This window comes from Vespa crabro, chromosome 2 (genome assembly GCF_910589235.1).
Source record: "Vespa crabro chromosome 2, iyVesCrab1.2, whole genome shotgun sequence".
In the NCBI taxonomy this organism is placed as follows: domain Eukaryota; kingdom Metazoa; phylum Arthropoda; class Insecta; order Hymenoptera; family Vespidae; genus Vespa; species Vespa crabro.
Window position 1 is genome coordinate 236,545 of NC_060956.1, and position 25,883 is coordinate 262,427.

Consider the following 25,883-nt stretch of genomic DNA (forward strand, 5'->3'; position numbering starts at 1 on the left):
CGAGCACTGATCAAAAATATCCGAAAAATAGGTTTTATGCGCACCGATGTCTCTCTCTCTCTCTCTCTCTCTCTCTCTCTCTCTCTCTCTGTGCAGCCGAGCGAGACAAGCGCGATAAGAGAGGAAGAAGCGTCTATTACGTTCTCGAACGTAAAACAGCAGCGTCGTTTGAATAAACGATCGTCGTTTTAAACCTTCGACGAAATCTTAACGATTTCATTTTGTACGATAATGCGATATCGAAAGTGCCGTGCTTGCTCATGTTTTTCTCGGTAGGCAATTGACAAAAGTTATTTATAAATTCAGAACTCGTTAGCGAAAGGAAGTTCAATGCCGCGGCGATGATTCGAATCGAACGGCCGTCGGTCTCGTCGTCAAGGTTGCCTTGCGCAATCGCGCACGACTGAGCTAAGCTAGTGGCCGTCCAAAGAACTTATCGTTGTTAATTAGGCGAGCCATCGATGATACTCTTCCGCGTAACGAAAAATTGCTCTCGGCGGTCGAGCCGAATCGAGCGAGTCACGCGCTGTGTCGTAAAAGACGACTTTATTTATAGACGCGCGAGTAACGCACGTCTTTTCGTTTGTATTTCATTGCGATACTAGGCAGAAATATGTCTGGCGACTTTCTATTAATATGCGCTTAAATACTCTATCCGCCGTTTAGGTCCGGTATCGTAAACAACTATAATATATTTCTATAAATTGTTCAGAGGTGTGCGGCACGCACATGAGCCTTCTTTAAAAATTGTAAACAACGGCGACGAGAGCATCGCGCGTAGCTGTGATTCACGTTCCTCCTATAGAAGGCCACTAATCGTCTAAGTTGTTCCCAACTACGTACGTTATATTTTATACCGAGATCTTTCTTTGAAACGTGTTTTTCCTCCTTCTCTCCTTCTCGTGGACAAAAGGAAAACCGTGCGACAGGACAAATAAATGGAAAATAATAAATATCCGCTCGTTCAACGAGTCCGGAAGATAGCCGTGCTTGAATCCAAGCGCTTGAAAAAAGTCGCGGTCGTTGCATCTATCGTGAATGAGAAAAAGTGTATTAGATAAAAGGCGTGTTATCGTTTAACGAGAGCACCGGACACGCTTTGAAATTGTATCATTGTACGATAATTGCGCGGGTACCAATGGAAAATCTATTCTATTTTTCTTCATATTTCTTCTTCACGGAGAGGAGAAAAAGAAAGATAACGTTGTTTCTTTCGGAATATTTTCACGATCCGCCATGTTTATTCGTCTATCGAAAATTCGGAGAAAAGAATATTTTTCAAGCTTGTTTTCCCGAACGAAAAATAATAATGGATCGTTGAGATTACAAAGAATTCTCTCTTTTCCTCCTTTCTCCCGGTATGGGCGGAGAAGGAAAAAAGATATTTGCCGAAAAAATATTTACCGCGAGCCCGAGTGGTAAATACCATCTGTCTATCAGCAATCGCAAGTCTCTGTGTTGCTCCGAGTCGCGATAGAGAGAAAGAAGACGGAGTAACCCGCTCCATGCAGTCGGAGAGAGAGGGGGGGGGGGACATGACAATCACGCCGCGCGTCGAAGAGCGGAAACGCGAGGAGGAGAAATCACGATCGCACGGCTTGTACGCCGTTATCGATGAACACTGGGGTGGGGAAGAGCGAGAGAATGAAAACAACAATAACAACAACAACAACAATAACAAACAGCAGCAACGAGGAGCGATCTTTGTAACGCGAGTCATAGTTCTCGGTATGAGAAGAACGCACGACCAACGGACAAAAGTCCAACAAAGATGACGAAAGCGTTTACTCGCGGAGATTCCCGCTTGCCTCTCGCGCGCGATGACTAATTAACACGCCTGCGATTTGCGCAGTGTCGAATCGATAGTTTATTTGATTATTCGATGCGCCATTTCGGTTTTCGTCGATTGTACCAAAGTGGTTTTTTTGGCTGCCTCTAAAATATTTCCTTTCTTCTTCTTCTTCTTCTTCTCATTATTATCATTATTATTATTATTATTATTATTATTATTATTATTATTATTATTACTACGATTGTTGTTGTTGTTGTTGTTTAGTGGGAGTACCGACTCGGTTGATTATTTTTGTTTTCATGGTAAGTTATGCGATGACATAGCGATAACATTTAAATCGCTTCCGGAGGACACGATCCAGACGTAACGTTGCTCGCGCGATGGAAAATCTGCTGACGGTTGCGCAAGATCTCGCGCGAATGTAAGTTCACGATTTATCTATCGCTCGGATATGTAAATAGCTCTCTCGCGATGTTGTTTCTAAATTAAGAAAAGTTCAGTTTGCTGTCATCGCGATTATCGACGTTATCGAACGATCGTCGGTTAGAAATAATAATCTCTTTGTACGCTCGCGGATTATTCGAATGGGAGTGGATAATTCGAAGGGTCAAGATTTAAAGGCGTTAAGCGAGACAAGAGGGAATCGTATCTCTGACCTTGAAGCCAATGTCTCGAACCTCTTTCTCTCTTTTACTGCCCTCGGCATTTTACTTACGTTTTTAACGAGAGTTGAAATAATTGCCTACCTCCGTAGTTGCTAATTACTATGGTACAAAAGAGAGAGAGAGAGAGAGAGAGAGAGAGAGAGAGAGAGAGAGAGAGAGATCTACTTGCGTAGATCTGCAACATGAAACATAGTCCTACCGTCCACTCGCAATTAATTCGTATCGTATCGTAGTCGCGCACCGTTGCGCACGGTTGATTCACGATGGAAGAGCGAAGAGTATGTATTTTCAGGAGTCGTCCTCGCGTTCTTACAAAAGTCCGAGAAAAACTTATTGTTAAACGTTATAGGATGGCGACGCGGCGCTAATTAATGACGCTCAATTCGCGGTAAAACCGCGAGAACGGCGATGATTTCTTGTCGCTCGGAGAATTCATACGAATGATTTCATTTGCAACAGGCATGCGCTTGAAACTGCCGTGCTCTGTGAAAATTGTCTTTAGAGATCGTCGGGCCTGAAATATTGATACTTTTAAGTCAAAGCGTGAAATTCGTGCGCTATACAAAGTTACATGCTAAATTTAGTCGACGAGTTTACGAACGTAAATAACTGGGCTGCTTCGGTAAATCTCCTATTGCGACGCGTTCTTCCCGGAAGATTATCTGTTGTTCGGCAACGGCGATTGGCCGCAGCACGGAACGTGCGTAACGTTCGAAACGAGTTTACACCTTTTACAGGTGCGCGCTTCCTTGAATTTTCAGCTATTTGCGTCCGTACGTACTTCCTTGGAATATAACGATGAGACGTATGTCATAGATTATTCTTTCAGTTTCGTTACAATCTTTTTTTATCTTTGACGTTCCTTTCGCGAAAAGAAAATAATAGAGATACCGTCGTTAAGTTTCCATGACTATCGATCAATAATTTATAAACTCGTCGAAATCTCCTGGTGGCATATCGTAGAATTTCAAATTGGCTATCTAATTTCGGAGTTTTTGCAAAATCCATTCCAGTCGCATAAACGATGCTCTGACATTTCGCTTACGAAAGATCCAAGATACGTAATCGCGCAAGCCACGAGCAGCCGACGATGCGATTAAAGAGACGACCACGATGGGCCAGAAACAAGCTCAAACTCTTTGCTAAAGAGTTAGCTCCTATGCGCGAAGATAAGCCGATAACAGCTTCGCGTATTTATCGAACGAACGTTGTTTCCGGAATGATTCGACGGATCTTCTTTCAGGATGGACTTCCGCTCGATCGAAAGAAAAAGAACGTCGATCGAAAATCGTAAAAGGCAAGCATCTGGCACTCGAGGCGTGACGCGATAACGCTTCGTTATCGTTCGAGGGCGACTCGAGAGAGAGAGAGAGAGAGAGAGAGAGAGAGAGAACACTCGTCGTCGTCATCGTGGTAGAGCCAAGCACCAAGTGGAGTGCTTTTCCACGGCGATTGATAAAAACATGCTTTCGAGCGTGCGAAGCGCGCGTTTCATTCATGGAAACGGCGATACAACGAAGTCGTGGGATCAACGTTTTTACGCTTCCACGAAGGTTCGATAGCAGGGAAGCGATAAGAAACGCCAGGAAGTGCATCGAAGCATTCGAAACGTCGTCAGCCGTTACAATCGTTACTGCTTACAAGCGTTTATATTTATTCACGTAGAAATGCACTTACGCGTTTACAATTCTCTTTCTTTCTTACGGCTCGTTTGTTCGTTGCAAGAATGAAAATTGATCGAAATTTATCCGAAAATCAAGAACGCTCGGAGAGGTATGAAGCATGGTTAAGTGCGCGTTTTAGACGCGACAGCACTCTCGTCCCATCGAACGAAAGTCAAAGGGTTCGGTATATTGAATTTTATCGTTATCACAGGGCAGGTAATAATGAGCCATTTGCTCGCTCGCTCGATCTCTCTCTCCCTCCCTCCCTCCCTCCCTCCCTCCCTCCCTCAGCGCTCCTCTAAGATACTCGGGAGTTCGCACCTGCGAGCATCGCTAAAATTTCCTAATTGGAGCACTGTAACCTTATGACTTTAAGTCGTTTTACTTAAAGAATATCGAAGGATACTTTGTTCTAACAAGGAATTAGTACGATTAAGAATTATTACGACGTAATTCTTCAACGTTAAAAAAGTAAGCAAAATATTCGCATTAATTTCGATCTTCATGATCGTCGAATACGAGCATTATATAAATTAGTTAGGAGGTCTATTGGACTTTCACGACGTATTAAACACCTCTTTTTCGATATAACCTTTATCGAGAATCGCTCGAGAGGAAGTCCCTCTATCGACGTACTTTTAATTACAGCACGAAAAATCGTCCCACACTCTCTTCCTCCTTGGTAAATATAGCAGCCGCAATTACGAGGCAGGAAAGAAGCTACGCATTGGATTTCGATACATCGAAATACCTTTCGGAGCATCGATTCCTCTCTCATATCCTCGCTATTTCGCCAATACGCTTCCCGAGGGTAGAAATAAAAAGGAAGAAAAAGGAAAACCGATTAATAGCCGCGTAGAATTTTTCCTAACGCGACGTTATATATCGAACGACAACGATCTTTACGTACTCCATTCGATCACCGATACTCGCCGAGATTGACTCAAAGTTCCCTTCCATTTTAAATCCATAATCGCCTATTGTCGGCTTCCATGGGACAGTTTCCGCGTGCGAATCAATGAAGCGTATGTTGGTTTCGGAGAGGTCGCTTCTAAGAGAGAAAATTGGCAACTTCCGGCTGCTCGAATAAAAGCAGCATCGTCTACGAGCACTGGAGAGGAGTCGCGACGTGCTTGCTGCTCGACAAATTTAGAAAGTCTCCGTAAACGTGTATGAAGCAAGTGCGCGCACGTAAACGTAGACAATTTTTGGGAAATGTATATGGTTAAATCCAGCTTTTCGATCGCTCGACTGACTTTTCTTTTCAGAGATCAAATTATCGAATTCATTCCAGACAATTTGAATTGTAATCGCTCGAGGCCTCCACCCTTACGTATTTTACGACCGAGCCACTGTAACGGACATTTAATCGCGCGTTTATCAAAGTTCAACCGATCGTATTCGCCTCTCGCGTTTAGTCTGCGAACGAGGTCATCGGATATCGATCGCGATTAGCCTCGTGCGCTCCTACGACATTCGTCGTCGAATGCTACGTTAACGCACGACGACGTTATCGCGCATTTATTTGACAACGCCGATGTAAATCCCATTTTCGATAGAAAATATAAATGAGTAAGATGAAAGGAAGGCAAATATATGTATATATATATATATATATATATATATATATATATATATATACATGTATGTATGTATATATATATATATATAAATATACGTGTGTGTGTGTGTGTGTATATTTGATTTTGTTTAATTCGTTTACATCGCGGCGGCGGCGGCGGCGGCGGCGGCGGCGACCGAGCCGCAGAGTAAGAGCGAAGCACCGCTCGGGGCGAAAGTGAATTCCGTCGCGGTTCGACTTTCAAAAGGACACGCTCGTTTCACGCACGTGCGTTTCTACGTCCGTCGTTAAATTTATTGCGCGCCATTGTCCGCGAGAAGACTCTCTTAGCCATGCGCGCGTTCTCTTCGCGATTACGAAATATCATACTTGGAGTTCTGGCTCAAAGTGCAAATTTCGCATGAAATTGAAACTATACTATAATTCAACGTAGAAAAATTGGTTCGTTTCGGGGAAGAGTCGTCGTGGCACGTGCATTTTTTTCCCACAGTCAATAATTGGATCGAGCCTTCGTAGGAAATTCTCGGAGGAGAATAGAAAGTCTATTACACAGGCGTCTAATGATACAGTTCGATCCAACGAGATTGGTATCTGTCTCTCTCTCTCTCTCTCTCTCGCCGCGAAAGAGACTTGGTTATTTTCGAAAATCTAACGGTGCCTGTCTATCACCTTTTCTCCTCGGCGGCCATTGGCGGTAACGAACAGGAAGCTGAATCGCGAGAACGATCGTGCTTATTTTCGATACGAGGATAATTCGATGGTCGAAACGAAAAGCGTTACGCGACGACAAAGGCAAAAACGGTCTTATTTCCTCCGTCGTAGACCAAAGAAAATGGAGTTTTTCTAATTTATGGGGCCAATTACGAAGCAATGATGTCATAGCCATTATTAGTGGTGCAATACCGCGGAATTTCGGTCACCAAGTTATGAAACCGCAAGAATCTATTCGCTAACGCCGAAGCGGTACTCTCTGTCTGTGATATACTTTCTCCCGAGCAAAGATAAATATCTCGCGCGTATATGCGCGAGAAATACTTTGGCGCGTGTTCCCTTTAAGAGAGTCGACGAGACACCGACCGCGATCGACCCTGTGACTTTCCTGGCCGATTAAGGATAAGAGAACGACTTTAACGAGACAGAATAATTGAGAGTTTTTATTTCGAACGAGAGGCTCTCTCTCTCTCTCTCTCTCTCTCTCTCTCTCTCCCGCTCTCGCTCTCCTCGACTCGTGAAATTTTCAGTCAACTCGTAAGTTAACGTGAAATCCGAGGAGACTCGCAGAACTCTTACCGCGAGCTGCGCAAGGCCGTTTCGAATTCGGGCCAATCGTTTCTCTAGAAAGGAGCGCGACGACGGCCGCAAAGTCGATGCCTTTGGAACCGTCCTGGCTTGGCACACTTCTCGCTAAGAACTTTTGCAGCAATATTGTCGAGAGAGTAGACGTATCACCTTGTAACATATTGGCGCGCTCAAAAATATTTATATTTGGGCTCTATTAAATAATTCAAGATGGTGAAACGATAGGAAAAGTAAGTTTGTAATTTGTAATTTAAGGGTCTTTATAGCGTCTTATAGCTCGAAACGCCATGCATGGCCGTCGCGTATAGTCGATAAAGGCCATTGTGCCACTCCAGGATTCCAACGTGAGTCACCGGCCACCGCGCCCCGGACCTGGAACAAACGCGTGGCTGACTCAGAACGATCAAGAGGGCTTTACCTACTGCCTAATAAAGTTTAGGTCGACGACGACGACGACGACGACGACGACGAGCTCGAGGGCGAATTCGTTCGATGCCACTCCGATCGCCATAAAAGGGATGTCAAAACTCGTCTGACTCGTCCGTGCGTTCCCGCGCTTCTGAAATACAAGACCCAATGCAGCCATGAGAATCTCTTATCCGTTGCTTCTACTGTTACGCCTTCATAAATATTTTTCAAAGATCTATTTCTCAACGAAGCAAATCATAGATATATATGCGACAATAGTAAGTATTGAAATGAAAAAATTCGATTGAAAGAAAAGCTGACGAAATTCGACGTCGAATCTGATATGTGTATGTTGCTTTGGTACCTTGTTGTACGTGTACCTTGTTGTTGGTACACGTTCTCCTTGTAACGGAGGCATTCGACGAGTATTCGCCTAGCTCGTTCATGTTCGTTAAGGTTAACCGAGCCTTCGTGGTCGTTATCGAGTGTATCGCTCGTTTCCGGTTTTCGCGATGATCGCGAGCCGTTCGTTAAAAAATGAATGTTTTTAACGAGCGCGCGCGTACGCGAGACATTACGAGCGGTAAACTCTCAGCTCCGATGATTCACGAGCACGAAAGTCATGAATGTTGTCGCAAAGAGCGGAAAGCTTTAAAATCTTACGTCGCTTCCAAAAAGTGCTTAAGAGATGTCCGAGATAACAGGGCGACTTAGCAAATTTTTATTTCTCCGAGGCGCTTGCTACGGAGAAACTTTCTTTCTTTAACGTCTTCGCGTTCGTGAGACATTACGCGCGTTGGCAGGAATCCGAGGCACTTCCGGTTATTCGCGTCGGTCGGTGGCTCATTAACGCGGATACGAGTGCGCGGATACCAATTATTAGCATATCCTGTTTCTATCGAGTCGATCGCGTTACGATCGAAGCTAAACCGTATTGTTAGATAGGCGGGAGCACGCAAAGTAAGGTAAAAAATTCCCGTGCTACTTTTCTCGATAAAGAGAAAGAAGATAGGTAGGAGGCGTATCCACGATAATTGAACGACGAACGAAAATTTCCGACGGGAATATTTTTCCGGATAAACTTTCTTTCAAGTTGTTTTATTACGTATTAGGGATATTTTGCAAGAAGGTTAAAGGGTCCTCGAGATGCCCTACGCATCTCTGGTTTTAGGGGCGGCTAGCGAGACGAGCGTGCTAAGAATACCGAGGAGGAGAGAAATGGCCGGGAAGAATGTAAAAGACAATGGAATGTGTCGCGTCGCGCATGCGTGGCTCCGTGGAATGCGGCCCCGTAACGGCACATCCGTTAGCCACGGATCCGTCTGCCATAAAACGCGGGGCCTTATTGCGCGTCTCTCGCAGTCTCTACCCTTTCCCCCCACCGCCCCGCCCCTCCCCTTACTCCTTCACTCGCCTTTGCTCCGCGCCGCACCGCGAATCTTTCCAGCGCCTCCTCTCGTTTGCTTTCGCGATATCGCCGCCGAGGAATGTGCATCAAATATTATATCGTATCCTTTCTCGTCGAATCGCATTTATTTGATACAATAGGAAGGTGTTGCGCGGCGAAAAAAATCCGACACGAAAGGAGGACATTTAATGGGTGGGGTGGGGGGTAGAGAGAGAGAGAGAGAGAGAGAGAGAAAGCTTTCCGAAGGGAATGAATATGCTTATAGAGCACGATATCGAACCGGATTAAGAGCGGGAGAGGAAACGATCGACTAGCGTCGAAAGCTCAGGAATCGAAAGAAGGCGTATCACGGAGCAAAGGGAAAGAGAAGGCACGCTTGTCTCACGTCCTTGGATTATCGGAGAGCTCCTTCGTGCGCTTCGATAAAAGTGGTACGAACGTGTATTACGAAGAACGGCCATCGTGTCCTCGCTTTACTCTAAGCTATTGCGATCCTATCTAAAAACGATAAGCACCACGGATATATCGTCGTAAATTCTTCGAAGGCCGGATTACAACCGGTCGAGCACGCGCGCGCAAAAATATTGTATATCTTACCAAATACTCCCGACGAAGGATACTATTATAAAAGATAAAAGTTAAAGTAGCTTCCGTCCATAAAAATTACCATACGAGTTTCCGGAAGCATCGTCGCGTTTCTAACTTTTCGGATTACTTTGAGTTTTAACAGGATCCTTAAAGTTACCGTTCGAAAATCGTTCTCCGATAGTGAAATATTTCAAAAGAAAAGAAAATTGATTTCGATCGAATAACCGTACGAATAGTCCTTGCGGTCGTCTACATGGCAAAAAAACACTATTTAAAAAAAAATAATCTTGACACTTTCGTCGGCAAATTTCACAGATCGATTGAATTACCCGCCGATATCATTTCTAAATTGTTACGAATAAAGGATTGCTTTGCTTTTATCATTTCACGGTTTTGCTTTAGAGAAAAGACCGCGCGAGTATTTTTCTGAAAAGAAGGAAGTAGCTCGCGAAATCTTTCGAGGCAACAATTTTCCGCGACACTTGGTAAAGCGAGCGGCATAAGAAAACGACGTTGTAAGTAATTCTGGCCGTCCTCGCGGCGGAGGAGGAGTAAGCGAGAGGGTGGGGACTAGGCATTTCCTCGAAAAGTACCATAAACACTTTAAAATGTGTTCACGGAGTTGCTCCGGACATGTAGCGAATGGTAATGGCTGAACTAACGGTGGAATTCCTGGAAACGCTTTGTACTCGCCATCTCTCTCTCTCTCTCTCCCCCTCTCTCCCTTCCTCTCAGCCTTGCGAGCTCGTTCGAGCGTCGTACCAAATGCCGCGACTTCTTAAGCGGTATCTTAATAAGACGCGAGTACGAGACGTTAAAGTTTCGTTTCGATTACTATCGGCTCAATTTACCTCCGATATCAAATAAAGTACCATATATCGTTGAAAATGATCTAGCCGAACGGGAATTTATCTTTGGCCGAACGAATATTCATAAATTTCTAGGTCTCTCGTTTACTGCCTGCCATGCCAAAGTCGACACTTTCCCATGGAGAGTTAAAAGGAGAAAGGGAGAGAAAGAATCGAGCATTCAGGGCCGTTGGCTTTAATTTCACCACGAAGAGAGCATTGTTCAAAGTTCTTCACTCTCTACGGATATTATTATTCAACGTGCCGAGGATTTGCTGGTGGCGCGAGGCAACGAAAGACGACAACTAGTTTGGATGTTACTCGTGAGAACGAGATCCTATCGAAATAAGAAATCTCGGAAGCTAAAGGATAGCGTTAAAGACGTAAAAGGAAGTTTGTACCTATTTCGGAGTCGTCGTTTCAATTAATCGTCGGGGTAACCCGTCGGTTCGTCTCCGCGATCCTAGGTTACAATACCGTATCGCAAACCGCTAACTGCTATGCTCAAGAAGCGCACGATAAAAGACGAAGAGAGCGAGTGAGAGAGAGAGAGAGAGGAGCCGTGTGGAGGAGGGAGAGGATCGAGGAGGAGCATCTGGTTCGCGAAGCGATCCGAGTGCATCGATACGGACTCGGTAGAGGAGCGCTCGTGAAGAACATCTTACACATTCCGATCCGTACGAAAGCTCGGCTGTGTTGCGCGTGTCGAGATAAAAAACAAGCGATTTGTTTCGCAGTTAAGAGAGTGAGAGAGAGAGAGAGAGAGCGCGCAAAAAGAGAGAGCTAATTCCTGGAGACGACGCGCTCTCGAAACGGACCAATAATCGTGAGATAATAAATCACGATTGTGTGTGAGAGAGAGAGAGAGAGAGAGAGAGAGAGAGCAAGAGGGATGCTCTTGGCGAAGATTAATCGCATTCATCGTGATTTACGCGAGAGCGAAGATGGAACGGACGAGAAGGAGAAAGAGAAAAATCCTAAAAAGTAGTCCATTCTTGTAAAGGAGGGCGCCTTGTCGGACAAGACAAGAGTTCATCGTCTGATTTTAAAAACGGACCACCGAAAGAGCTTCTCTCTTCCTGTCTGCCCGAGAGCATCGTCGAAAACTAGACTCATTGGTAGTATCGACGAGCGAGGAGAAAAGTCCGGCAACGAGCGAAAACCAAGAAGAATTTCAAGAGCGAAATAAAAGGAGTGTAATACCGAAACGAGAGGATTCCTGCCCCTGCACGGCGAAAGGGATGAGAGATCGCACAGAGGGGAGGGAGAGAAATCGAACAGAGTTGGATGGACGGGGGGGAGCGCGGATGGAGGAGGAGGAACGAGGAGAGGACGAAGAAAAAGGTAGCGTTTGGGGGGTGGGGGAAACGAGAGGGTGCAGGAAGCTGGTAGGAGCAGGAGAGAGAGAGAGAGAGAGAGAGAGAGAGAGAGAGAGAGAGAGAGAGAGAGAGAGAGAGAGAGGGGTTTCGACTAAGGTAGCGAGAGTGGAATACTGGAATGCGCTCCCAGAGGCCATTTCAGTTCGATGTCCTCCGTTAGCTCTCGAGTCTTGCCAGCTCCGAGCATCCTCTGCCGCCTCCACCGCCCCCCGCTTCCCACTCCGGCTCCTTCTCGTTTCTTCTCTCGACGCTACGCAGCATCTTTCACCTAGAGCCTGCCGATCCTTGCCCATTGATTTCTCTGCTTCCCTGCCTGCTACATCCAGACGCGGCCTATCTTTCTTTCGAGACTCTCTCCACCTCCTTGTACTACTTTGGGAACGAATATAGTCTCGAGCAACTCAACTTTTCTACGGCCTCCTCTTGGATTTACCAAAAAGAGAGACAAATTTTGGACATATTCCATCGCGATCGCTTTCCTAGATCCCGATTGATTCGAGGCAAAGAGAAATCGCTAAGACCTTCTGACCTTTTTTTTCTTTTTTTTTTTCTTTTTAATAAAAATCGGATTCTTGATAAGAAAAGAAAAAGAAACACGATCGATCGAAATAAATTATCGCTCATACAAATCGTCCGATAACATTGCTATTTTATAAAAGATCGAATAAATATAACTCTATCTAGCTATATATGTCGTTCGGGCAGCCATGGATTTTATTATGTACGTTCGTCCGTAGAAAAATAGAAACCGATTGAATGATGGATACCATCCGGTATCGTGCGAACCTTTTCTCTTTAGGCAAGACCGACAGACAACGACGTTTACAAAGTTAACGCGCGCGAATTTCGAAACAAATCTCTCGAAGCATGTAGCACGTAGTTGAGCCATCAAGGCGCCAACGCTCGCTCCTCTTTGCGCCGAGATTTCGCTCATCACGATAAGCAGTTCAACGTTCTTTGCCAATCGAGAATTCGTCTATACGATGTTGCTAAGTGGAGATTTTTCTTTGCTTTTTTTCTTTTTCCTTTTTCCTTTTTTCCCCACTTCGATCGACTGCATCGAAAGAAAGAAAGAGAAAGAGAAACGGACAGATAGTTTGAAACGAGGCTTCGCAAAGCCGCTACTCGCTTATCGTTTCCTCGACACGTGTCGCTTCGCGATGGTGCGCGCGCGCGCGCGTTCTCTCACTTTTTTCTCCCTCTCCTTCCTTGACGCGACTTATCTCGATGCGAGTATTGTTACCAGCATTGCGAATCGTAGTACGAGCGCAGTGACTATCTCCACGTGCGAATCGTGCCGCTATGCTGACGTTGGCGGACGCGATAAGCTGGAAGTAAAAGGAAAAAAAAAAAAAAAAACTCTACGTAGTATTTCGCGTGGATGCACGCGCGTGCAAACGACGCAACGAAACTCTGATATACCGAGAAAACGGTAATATCGCGTTACGAATGTAGGCGAATCGCCTTATGACTTTGAAAACATATTCCTTGCTCGATTATATAACGTGTACTAATATCAATCTTTATTAGCAATCCGTGTCGTGCGTCATGGAAAAGAAAAAGGAAAAAAAAAAAAAATTGCTTCGCGTCGTTCGTTTTTTCTTTAATTTTCATTTAATCGGTTTGATATGCCGCCACGACGTAACGTCGTAACGGAGACTAATACGATCGTTTCGTTTTAAAAATGATTTCGTGCGCGATTAGTTGCCTCGATGCCAGCCGCGTTCGGGTTTCTTTAATCGAATTCGTTCGAAGCTTTTGGGAAGAGGTTTACTCGGTTAAGCTACGGTCGGACCGATACGAGGGATCAATTATCCCACGAGTTTGCCTTTGCACTCTCATGGCCACTTATAATTCGTCGCTTGGTTCGCAACTAACGAGTCCTTGGACGTCAATAGTTGGACGATTATCGTTTAGCGGGGACCTCGTTTCGCCGTGTTCTCGCAGTTTTTCTTTGGTAAGAAGTTGTACAAATAAATCGATAAAATACGATAGCGTACAGTAAAGGCATTACATATTTGGCAATAATAGAATTGGCAACGAGACAGGAAATTACATAAATGCGGCCAGAAGGGATGAGAGAAATCAGTCGGACGAAAAAGAAATACGAGCGTTGGACGAACGTACAAAGGTGCCGTTTCGTTCGAGTATAAAAAGGTGCTCACCGATAAGCCAACTTGGCAGTACCGAGGAGTCAAGGAGGTGGACCGAAGAGTGAACACCGGAGAACGGGAGAATGAGATACCGCTGCTATAATTCTTACCTCGAAGGAAACTTTCTCTCTTACTTCCTCTCTTCCGCTCTCGCTCTTAGATCGTAGATTCCCTTGTCGGTTACAATAACGTGTATGAAATAAAAAAGCTTTGGCATCGGTGGTGCTGAATATCTCATCCGATCCGATTGGCAAAGCGAACATAGATAGGGTGGCAAAGATAAAACGTTCTATTAAATCCAAACACTTTTTCTTTTCTCCTTTTCCTAGTAGGCGTCAGAGTTACTCCATTTTCCTAACGACCTCTCGGTCCATTATTCCGACGAGTTTTGTCCTCTCGTCGAAAATGTAGGCCCTCTCTCTCGCTCTCTCTCTCTCTCTCTCTCTCTCTCTCTGTAGATAGCGACGACTCCGATGTCAAACTCGGTCTCGAATTTTTTCTAAAAAGTAAAAAAGAAAATGTAGAGTTTAATACGCGACTAGTAATCCGTTGGTCGGATTCGTCGAAGACGAAGTTCGTACGATCGGCGAATAAGGCTTAAGGGATCAATGAACGGAGAACAAACATCCGGAGATTAACAGGCAGGATGATTCATGAGTTTATCTCGAAGCCTTGAGAAGTCTGGAAGACCCCTCGAGGAGTAACACCGGCGATTGTTCGAAGTGGACGACGTCGCGTTACACCAAAGAACGGCAACACGAGTCAGCTATGCATCCTTGCATTCCTCTCTCACGCTGTGGCGGCCAGAGCCAGCCCACACACAACTATCAAACATTAGCGGTGGAGCAGGGCAAGAGGAAGGAGGCGGCCACCACGCTCGTATAAGGCCTGTCTTGCCTTCCTTTGCTCGGTATACTCTCTCTCTTCCCCTCGGCGCGTTCCGCACCCCATACCGAGCGAACGCTTACGTACACAAGCTCACGAGAGCACAGTATACCCAGGTTCGCTTCCCTATCTTTCTCTCGCGTGCATCTTTGCCTTCCGAGAAGTCAACAGGAGCAACGAGAAAAGTGTCCGTGCACTCCCTCCTTTCTCTCTCTCTCTCTCTCTCTCTCTCTCTCTCTCTGTCGTATTGGAAAAGTTTCTATTAAATGAATCGTCGACGAACGAATTTAATGTACCTCCTATTTAGAATATTTTTCCCATTTTCTTCCTCTTCCTTTTCTATCAGTAATGTCTTGAGAATGGAAAATATCTTACTTTTGTGCAAACCTTTCACCGTAGGAACGTGGATTCTATCGCGGCTTTCCAAGGATAAAGATCACAGGACGAACTCGATCCTTCGAGTTCTGGAAGTGCGATGCTTAAATATCAAGGATCGAACAAAGAGTTTCTCTTATTCGAAAGGATTCCAATGACTCCTTCTGCGAGCGATAGGCGACTTTCTCGACTCTGGCTCTCGAAGAATAATACGAGAGAATGTATAGTCAAAAATAAAGAGAACTTTGTAGAGAGAAAGGGAGAAAGATAGAGTCAATAGCTTTCACGAGGTCGAAAACTCGATCGGTGAATATCTCCCAACTATCCTTTGAAAGGGAAAACTTTGTCAGAGAAGGCGCAAAATCCATGACAAACCTGAACGATCTCGATAATAAGAAGCGTAAAAAGCACACGGGTCACCCCGTGTAATGGAGCATAAAGCTAGCCTACGTGCTGCAATTTGTGCGAAACTCGATAGGAGGTGGTTCGCACGATCTATGAAACTAGATCGGATGTATGTATCTCGTTCGGGAAGAATCGTCTACTAAAGTGGTCCGTCGGCACGCTCGATCGCGAATCATGCCTGTGCTGCGAGGAGAAGGAGGAACAGGATAGCAAAGTTCCGTTAGTACTTTTTTAATCGTATCGATACGGATTTCAAAGAGATTTCTCCGAGGTACAACGCTACAAAATTTTTATTCTATTGCGATCGATCCTTCGACGATACTAAAATCTTTTTCCCCGAGGACATTTTCGCGAAACGAAGAGATGGCGTTTGGCAATCGAAAGATTTGCGTGACGTAAACGGCAGGAAAGAGAGAGAGAGAGAGAGAGAGAGAGAGAGAGAGAGAGAGAGAGAGAGAGAGAGAGAGAGAAGGCAACGACTCATAGAGAGCTACTCTGGAGAGAACTCTGGAATTCTCTGGCTGCTGCTGCTGCTGCACCTTGTCGGCTCGACGCGCAGGTGCATCCTCTCGCTCTCGCGAGAAAGCAAGAAAGCGAGCGCATTCCCCTCGCTCTCGTCCCCATCGATCTATTCTATCTCTGTCTCTTTGGCGCGCGAGCGCAAAGACTTTGAAGCGAATGCCATAGGTGCCGTAGATCGAGTGCTCGCGCGCGAACAGAGAGATGGAAGAACGCTGCAAGAGGAGAGAAGGCGATGCAAGATGCTAAAGAAGGTTAGCCCGAGCTAGCGACCTTCTAAGGCCGCGACGAGCGAACGCTCGCCACTCTCCTCGTCTTTTTCCACTCCTTCCACGAACCAACTCGATTGGTCGTATGGTTTCAACTCGAGCGCCTCTTCGTTCCTTCTCCGCTCGATTCCTGTCGACCGCTTCTTATCTCGGCGAGCTCCAAGCATCGACCGTTTAAGGATGAAAACGCGGAAAGCTCCGTTCCGTGACTCTTTTCTTCGATTAGCCCAGGAACGTCCGATTGGTCTTAACGTTATAACAGTGGCTAACATTATCCGAGTGATATTTTTTCTACATTAAGATTAGAAATTTTGGCGCTATTATCGAGAGACACGCTAAGCGGGAGGAAAAAACAACGGCGAATGTATTAATATTATTCCATTATACCACGTTCTGGACGTACAAGGTGAGCCGGTGTGAAAGGTGTGATTGTAGCGCTTGGATGCATTTTTATTCGCTTCTACGACTTTCAAGAAACATGGGCATATACATACGTATGCCTACATATCTACTATATATATGCATACGTACATACGTGCCCACACACACACACACACACACATATATATATATATATATATATATATATATGGGCACGTGTGTATATCTAGTATATCCGTATATCCACTAGTATATAAGTATATCCACTCGCTGTGCACGTTGCGGAGATAATGCAAACGACAATGCAACGATCAGCGAGGCCAAAGAGACGAAACGAACGATCGGTCCTTTCGTAGAAAAGCCATTCCCCTTTCGCATTTCCTTTTAACTCGTTTCTTTTCTCTTCTATTTTGTTGTTTGTTTTCCTCCTTCTTCCTACGCAATTTGAGCGTAGGTGAAATATTCGTTGGAATTAGTCCGAGACGAGTGAGAATATTGCGAAACTGTTCGATTAGGAAGGAATCGTTGATAATTTTCTTTTTTCGCGTCTTGATCCGTTAGTCAAAATGAGTGGAATTACAAAGGACGGTGGGACTCGAGATACGATCGATATCGATGGATCAGACGATAAAAAATAAATATGAAACGGGAATATTAATTTTAAAGGTGAGATTACGCTTTACGTAATCTTCGTCCGACGATTTCTACGGCTCCACTCGTATAAGGATAATTGGCTTATCCGAAGACCGAGGTAACAACTTTATTATTCGCATTACAGATCGGTATAACCGATCTCTATAGTCCTCCAGCCAAAGAATTCTCCGATCGGGGGACACTTTAGCTTGGGTTTTATCGCGATCCAGGGTGAAAATGGTGGTGTAATTAGGAACTCCTATTACTTGGCGATAATGGTATTTGAAAATATTACGATCGTTCGTCCTTGATTAACCGAGAGAAGAAACTCGTCCTCGAAATTCGTCGATCGTATCGAATTCATCGTTACGGAAATTCTTACATTTTCCGACATCACGCGCGCCTCACGTGCTACGTCGAAAAGGTTGCACGGTCGTTACGCAACGTTCCTTTCGAGGTATCGTTCGCTACAATTCCATAGTAACTATAAACGGCCATCAATGCGACGAGCCTCGACAACTTTATTGCTATCTATAACGATAAAGCATGCTAATGGAATTCTCGAGAAAGAAGTATGGCTTGACTTTATGAATTCTAATAATATTCATAATACATATTCAATCGGCGTCGTTCATTGATTCGAGATACGGCTGGAAGATAGATTCCATCTTGGCGAATCTCTTAACGGACTTGGCGTTGCATTAATCGTTTACGTCTCGGGTATAGGATGATATTTGGGTTAACGCGGTTCGAACGAGTTTCGATTTTCGTCAAATTTATTGGCCTGTGAAGTGTTCGGCCTGTTTGGAGTTCGTCGAAAACAAATTGGAAACGTAAACATAAACATACGCGGCTAAGTAATGGGTAAACGAAGAGAACGCGACGCGCGTCGGTCATATCCGAAGGATCGCGTTCCACGCGAATCATCGAATATCGAGGATAGTCGAATCGAAGAGCATCCTCGAAGAGCATCCCGCGGTCGCGTTGCCGCTCCTAGCTATGCGCCGCATTCTTGGAATAGCAAGCGCTCCGTTAGAACCGTATACTCCGCTATATTCTCCTCGGAGCAAGAAGCGCGGCTCTATTCTCGCGCATCATCGATGACGAAATCGCGAATACCTTGCCGAAATACGATAATACGACCGTGTAATACGGCTAAGCCGTTTGGTCTAGGATCTAAGCGCGAGCCTTCCTTCGAGATCACGCCTCCTTGGGAAACGCTTCCTTGGAATAATAATATTTCTACCGTAAGTTTCGTCGACGCGACACGATTTTCCAGCTTAGAAAACGATCGAGAGCGGCCTTCCTCCTAAGGTCGCCTTCTTTTTTTAACTACGTTAGTAAACATAGCAAAAAGTTTGTGCGCAATTCCTGCGTTATGTCATAGGTAACGTCTCATTTCGATATACCCGTTCATTTATTATTTATTCGCGAATTAACTAACGCGATCACTCGTTAAAATCATTACTTTGAAGATCTTTGTTAGATCGCCTTAAGGGAAAATTCTTTTCATTTTGCGGTCTTACGATTTCAATGAATTTTTTCACTATATTTGTTATTCCTTTGAAGCGACTCTGAAACGTCCTGAAATTGTGATAAACAAACAAATGTGTAATTAATAAAGAAAAAATTCTGCCGTTCGCGAAAATGCCTGCCTCGGTCTCGGACGATAAATTTATTTTTTACACTCCGATATATCGTGCCATAAATATCGTGTGACGTGAACGTACCGCCGTTTTTCTTATTTTCCTTCTCTCTCTTTTTCCTTTTCCGTTTATTCCTTTTCCCAGAAACGAAGAGGAAGGTTCGCGCCTCAAAATAGATCTCTTTAGCCTTATTACGCGACCTTTAAATTATGTAAACGTTTGCTCTATGGTCCATCGCTGTAAAAAGCGATTAACACGAGACGGCCGACCGCACGTAAGTGCTTTCCTCGATCTCGAGCCGATCGTCTCCTTCTACGACACATAAATCTTAAAAATGTCGTGCGCGGAGTGATTAACGGCGAAATAAATATTTTTCTCTCTGGGGAGAGAGAGAGAGAGAGAGAGAGAGAGAGAGAGAGAGAGAGAGAGAGAGAGAAAGGGAGAGAGTTTTGAAATTTCCTGTTGCTATTTCGTGATCAACGCCGCGACGACAATTTCCACGCGGAGATGGAAGAAAAAATTTAGATGGGGATCATCGAGTGACGTATATACGTGCTCGTATATCGACGATGGCGACGTTCGTCGTGGACACTCGCACGCCCACGATATCGAATATCTTTCGGTGATCAGCAAAAACGACGAGAATTCAAAGTACATACATAAACGAACGTCACTGGAAAGGTGAAACCATTCCAATGTCTCTCTTTCTTTCTAACGTGCTTAGGTCGAAGAAACGAGCGTGTCCTCATTTGGGGAGTGGGGGGTATACTTTGAGAAAATAGAAAACACGATCGGCATCGCTCAATAGATAAGACTAATTACCGCAGTTGCGTTCATTTAAACGCGCACGGTAAGAACGACTTAAGTATAACGTGCCGTTCGAGTCAACCGTGAAAAAAATTCTTTTTCTTATCGCTGTGCATTTTCTACTGCCTTGTCTCTTTTCTCTGTCGACGCAACCCTCGGGGACTATTAACGAGTGAAATCTCTGGCGATTAGAATCGTTCGTAAGCAAATGCATCTTGCTTTCATACATTATTCCCGGTCTAACGGATGGAGAAAAAGAAAATAGAGAGAGAGAGAGAGAGAGAGAAGGAACGATCGTATTGCGACTCTTCGGCAAGATACGCAGGAGAAAAGGGAGCGTGTAAGCGAAAAGGTAAGAAAAATAATATCGGTAGTGTAACGAGAGGAATGGCGAGGATCCTTTCGAAGGAATATCGCTGTCTCAGCGACACATCGGTGCGCGTGCGCCACTGAAAGAGATCACCGAGATTCTTTCTATAGCTCGTATAAAGTTGCAAGTATTTCTGCTTGATGGGACACGATTTGTGTTTAAGCGTTTTCTAATCCACGCGCAACTTCCTACTACGTAGAAGAATATCTGACCTTTTTCGAATTTGCTTTTACGCGAGAGCATTGGCAAGCGCCGTTTGCTCGTTGCATAAGGGAAATGTCGGCGAAAGAGGCACGACGTAGTTAGTTATTACGACGTTGACGTGCATTCTCTTACATGGTCGTTCGTTCGTCGTTTGAAAAAAAAGAAAAAAAAAAGAAAAAAACCGATATTATTGTTGTTTACTCGTTGGTCGTTTCGATAAACCGTAGAAACTCGAAAGACGCGAGATAGCAAGGAGAAGGAGCATTGTCCAGAAGGTGCGATCCCCTTTTATTCATGGCAATTAGCGAACGACCGACAGGTGCACGCGTATTCGCCCAAGTGCGTCAAAGTGTGCAACGAAGGCAGGGCCGAGCGTATTAATTACCACTGAGCAAACGAAGCCGACCGTACGTACGCGCGCATACGTACGTATGTAGTAGATATTTACGTGCTTACGTACGACGCGCGAGTATGTGCGTCCTCGCGAGCACGATCGCTCGACTAACGTTTTCGAACGAAGGATGTGTCGAGGCCGTTGCAAAATAGAACGAATGCTCGATGGATGGCCGACTTATTTTTTATCGAAATAAGACGCATTTCTTAATGCAACTCGTTTCTCAATAGGATATCGTATAGACTTTTTTTTTCCTTCCTAACCGATAGTTTTACTTCCTTGGCTAAGATAAAGCTTACGTACGATCGTAAGGAAAGTCCGTAATTTGCGATGGCGAGGGCGTATATCGGAGTCGAAGGAAGGAGTTGAGTGGTCGTGTCGAATATTTTAATAACGCTCACGGAGCATGGCGGACGGTCGCTTTCCTACGTACGCGCGTAACGTCTTTCGGGAGAATTTCCATGACATGTGCGACGCATTTACCTAATCCAATTTAACGAGCTTCAAGAGAGAGAGAGAGAGAGAGAGAGAGAGAGAGAGAGAGAGAGAGAGAGAGAGAGAAGAAGAAGAAAAAAGCAACTCGGAACGTAGCGATATGATCGCCTCGTCAATGGAAAGCGGCGTACTGTAAAAACTATTTCTAGGTTCGCCTATCAATTACACCGGGAAACTCGTACTCGAGCGCGAACGTACGCAGCGGCATTCGCGTAAACAGCCGCGACCGGAGGTGCCGTTAATGCGCGTAGGCTGCAGCACCAGCAGCAGCAGTCAGGTAGGTAGTCGTTCGAGAATGAATGAACGAACCAACGTCCTGTTGGCGTAGTCTAACAATAAGTTTGAAAAATGACGCGGAACGTGCAGACCGTCGAAAGGAACGCGCGCTCCGTTAGGCGTTTAACGAGCTCGTATTATCATCGTCGGGGAGGACGCGCGTCGACGGCTGTCGTTACTGACAATCGCCTTGCTTTCGTAACGCAGGTATCGCCGCTGACGCATATACACGTACGAAATATTTTTCATTGTTTCCTCCGTTCTTTCGGTGCAAATGCATACGTGTTGCGTCAGCGCATCGCCGTGACGCACGTCGTCGGTTTATCGCTATTGCAACCAAAAGAAGGATACTTCGACGTACGAATAAAAAATAGGACGTATTATGGCAACTCATTTCCCCAACTAATATTTATCCATAATCGTATCGTTTTTCCAAAGATCTTTTTCTTTTTTCTTGTAAACATCTGCATATTTGGTAAATTATTAAAGGTATAAGGTAAGAGGATATCGTAATTATTTAAAAATTACTTATTAATACGCCTCGAATTATATTTTCTCTTTTCATTCAAGTGCGATTTCGTACGAATCGTTTTCTTCCAGACGAAGCGAGAACGGATTCGCGACGGGACTTTTCCCTTTCCCCCACCCTTTTTGCCGTGCTCGATCGTTGGCCTCGAATAACTGTCCGAGAATGCCGAGAAAGGCCCGCGAGGTATTCCGTGCGAGCGGCGGGAGCAATGCGGAGTCTGCACTCGCTAATTATTTGCCCTGCGTCGTTGCGACGTCGCGTGGGCCGCCGACGTCTTCGTCGTCGTCGTCGAAGGCGGATTAAAGAAAGCAATCGGCCTTTCAAAGGGTTCCAAACGTAAGAGGAGAGCGTCTCTTTGACGCTCTTAGTCAAAGCCTTTAGAGGAGCGGCAAAACGTTGGTCCGAGGAAAGGTAATTTTTGTCGATCACGCGAGAAGAAATGAGAATTATCGCTCGTTTATATTAGGAAGTAACTTGCGTGCCGCGACAAAGTTCCGGTAGGCACGCCTACGACGGACTCGGGGTTGAGGGAGAGAGATTGACTGGGTGGCGCGACGAGTCAAGGAAAAAGGCTTGCGTCGTCGATACTCGCCAGCTCTCTTGGGTTTAACGTGTTACGGGCAGATCCTGAGATTGGAAAAAGAAAAAAGAAACAAGGGCGAGCGAGAAATTGGCGAGGATTGAAAGAGAGAGGGAAGGAAGAAAAGTTGGAAATCATGTAGGACGGAGGCGACTCACCCTCGGTGTCTGCGGCTAAGATTTCAATAAGAGCAACGTAACGAGGTTGATTTGTCTACGTAAGAGAAACCACTTCGTGCCCGCACGAACGTGTACGTTATTTATCTGGAACGATCGTGCAACAGAAATGTTCCTACCGGATGTGGCTCTCCCGACTGTCACCGGTTCTATACCGGTTCCCATATGGACCTTGTTGCACGCTCCTGACGTACGTACGTACGTACGGCCAGATGACGTGACGAGAGGAAAATACGAGAACGGCTCTGGGAGGGGGGAATGCGACGAAGGATTGCTCTTTAAGCAGACCTTTTTCATCGACGATAAAGATAGACGAATCGGTAACAACGAGAGGTTCTTCCAATTCGATCGCTTAAATTTATATACGAAACGCACGACTGATTCTCCAAGTTTAAAATCTTGACTTTAAATCTTTCCTCGTTAATCGACCATAGGCATCGCTGTAGTTGTCCCTTTCTGAGAAATCTTCGAAAGATCCAAAGAGAAAAGATCTAGAGGAAATTTGATCGTCGAATCTCCAAGCATATATTATCGCTTTATTAGGTATTAGATAGCGCGGAGCACGCGCGTATAAAGGACCCTTGTCACGTTTCCTTTGGCCTTCTTCTAAGTTCCACGCGCAAAGAACCAATACTCGACGGCGAATTGGATCTTTCTGTCTCATGTTTGAAACGCTCGCCGACAATTCCTCGTGATTTTAATTCAACGAACTGTCAGCCACTTGTGTCAGCCGGCCGCGTACGTAGCTTGGAATTCCACCAGAAGGTGGTGTACGTTCGACGATCCTTCGACGAAATTTATCGACAGAGAAATTCGAAGCTTCCCGAGTATCGTTATCTACCTTACTTTCGGAATTTCTCTCTCATATTCAAATCTTAGTCGAATCCGCTTGCGAAAACAGATCCGTAAACTTTATTATTTCTCCTCCGTAATCGAGTCTATGTTAAAAGTTTCATTCAGCCCTTCATGATCGGGCTTGAACTTCTTTTTTTTTTCTCTTTTCTTTTTTTTTTTTTCTTTTTTCTTTTTTTGTTCTTTTTCAGTATTCTGACCTTTCGTCAAGCGACGAGCAAACATTGGCAACGGCCTGGAAGGGTACTACAGATCCATCCTGCTAAAAATTTACTCGGTCGGATACCTGTTGAACTTGTACGCACAAAATGTATAGGGCCGCGCTTTTCCAACTTTCGCGAGTTAATTGATTTCTAAATGAATTATCGCGTTCCTTCGCTATTAATCGATCTCGATGAACGACTGCCGTTGACGTTGTTTATATCGTATATATTCGAGAACTCACCTGTGCGCGTTTTGCGTCGGTCAGTGCGTGCCGACGCGACGCGACGCGACGAGTTACGTCATGCAGGAGCCTTCGGCCTCCAGGTCGTGAACCCCTCAAGAGATGACGGAAATAACCGACCTAACTCTCTTAGCACCGCGAGACTAGCTCGAGAGATATACCCGCGATGCTATCTTTACTCTTTTTCCCCTCCACTGCTTGTGACGGACCAACGAATACGTTAAGGCTCGTTCACACGAAGAGAAGCCCGTGGGATATGCCGTCGGGAAGTAAGTAACTTCAAAGAGAAGTTGCGTTAGTCCGAGACCGCGTAACTCTTCAAGGAACGTGCGTGCGTCCGTCCGTCCGCTTAAGCGAAAATTTATACCAACGGATCGGCCATCGATGGATACGTTATATCGTGTTATATCGGTCATCGGACGGATGTGAGGATAGCTTTTCGGTACTTGTCCCGACTATGTTTACGTCGTTTCGTCTTCGTTCTAGCGTCGAACTGGATTTATCCGGCAGCCGGTGCAGCAGCTATCACTATACACTCGCGACACCTTACTCGACTTGGCAAGGCGACTTTTCCTAAGGTAAATATAGCGGCCGATCTCGGTACACTCACGCTCTTCGGCGACCGAGTGCGACGGTGAACCCACGTAGGCGCATAAATACGTATACGAGGGCGTACGTGCGTAGACACGTTTTCGTCAACACCGAAATCATTTCGTATCCGTAATTCGCATGCCGACACGCGTCACCGTTTCCCCCAAGGTTCCCCGATGATTTTCATCGCGCCCTATGAAATAGTGCTCGATCGGCCCAGGCCAGGAGACTCCTCTCCTGTACGACGATAACCAACGACAAAGCGAAAAGGGTTAACCTTTTTCTTCTTTGTCGATCGCTACTAGGGACGGGTTAGCCCCTACTTATTATATGGTCTATTTGTCATAAGATCGTTTTAAAGAAATTAAGCACTTACCCTCGTAAGTTGTTCCTTCCGGGTGGGGACTCGACCAAGCTACCTTTGACCAAACGCTAACCAATGCGGATTATTTTAAAGGGGACCTTTTAAAAGCCGCCTTTTCCTTCTTCTCATATTTTACGGAAGACTCTTAGGGAGAGTCTGCAACGTTTCTCTACAAATCCAAACTACAAATTTAACCACCACCTCTTTACCATTCCTGATAACGAGTTTACGAGCCTCGACGAGCGAGCGATTGCGAGTTAACGTTCGTCAGCTGTCAGCACGCGCGCTCGATCGACGTCATAGGCGACGACGAAATCGATCGTCACGTGGCGAAAACACGACGTCAGGTAATATCGCCTCTATCGCACCTCTATGCCATTGTGCTAAATGCATATATGAGCTTTTTGCGTCGAAGCGACAGCAGTGCATTCGCCTTTCGCAACGCATCGCGTTCCCAGGCGTTCGTTCTTACGTAGTTTACCGTAAAAGAAGCCTCGAATGTAACGATTTCACGATTAAATGTTATCGCCCATTTTCGTTCTAACAAAAGAGGCGCCACGATCGTCTACGTCGATCGTCAAGCGATTTCTTTGTTTTTTTTCTCGCTCATTCACGAGCGAACGTAGACGTTCGAGTATATATCATTTTTCACGTTGTTTCACGACGATTCTAAACGAACGCGGAGAGTCGCGCGGTCCTGTATATAGAGATAAAAGAGAGAAAGAGAAAAAAAGAAAGGGAGAGAGCGCACGATCGCGTTCCATGCGCGATTCTTTCGTCGAAACGCGCGCGCGAGAAATCCGCTGCCGCCTCTGCGCCGTGCGATCTTTTCTATTGAGTCTCGCGCGAGAACAGCCTCGCGAAAATGTCAACGATCCCACGTCGATTTCGGAGAAATTTT

The 25,883-nt window shown here is 45.3% G+C and overlaps 1 protein-coding gene and 1 long non-coding RNA gene across 5 annotated transcripts in view; one reads left to right on the plus strand and one right to left on the minus strand.

The window, feature by feature from the left end:
* The window catches only part of LOC124421978 (3-phosphoinositide-dependent protein kinase 1), a 148,086-nt gene that overhangs the window by 101,064 nt on the left and 21,139 nt on the right, over window positions 1-25,883 (plus strand). The window lies entirely within an intron of this gene.
* LOC124421991 lies at window positions 13,664-25,813 on the minus strand. The gene is made up of 2 exons (XR_006941779.1): window positions 24,995-25,813; window positions 13,664-14,285 (listed from the first exon to the last, which is right to left on the minus strand). It is a non-coding gene; the product is annotated as an uncharacterized LOC124421991 (long non-coding RNA).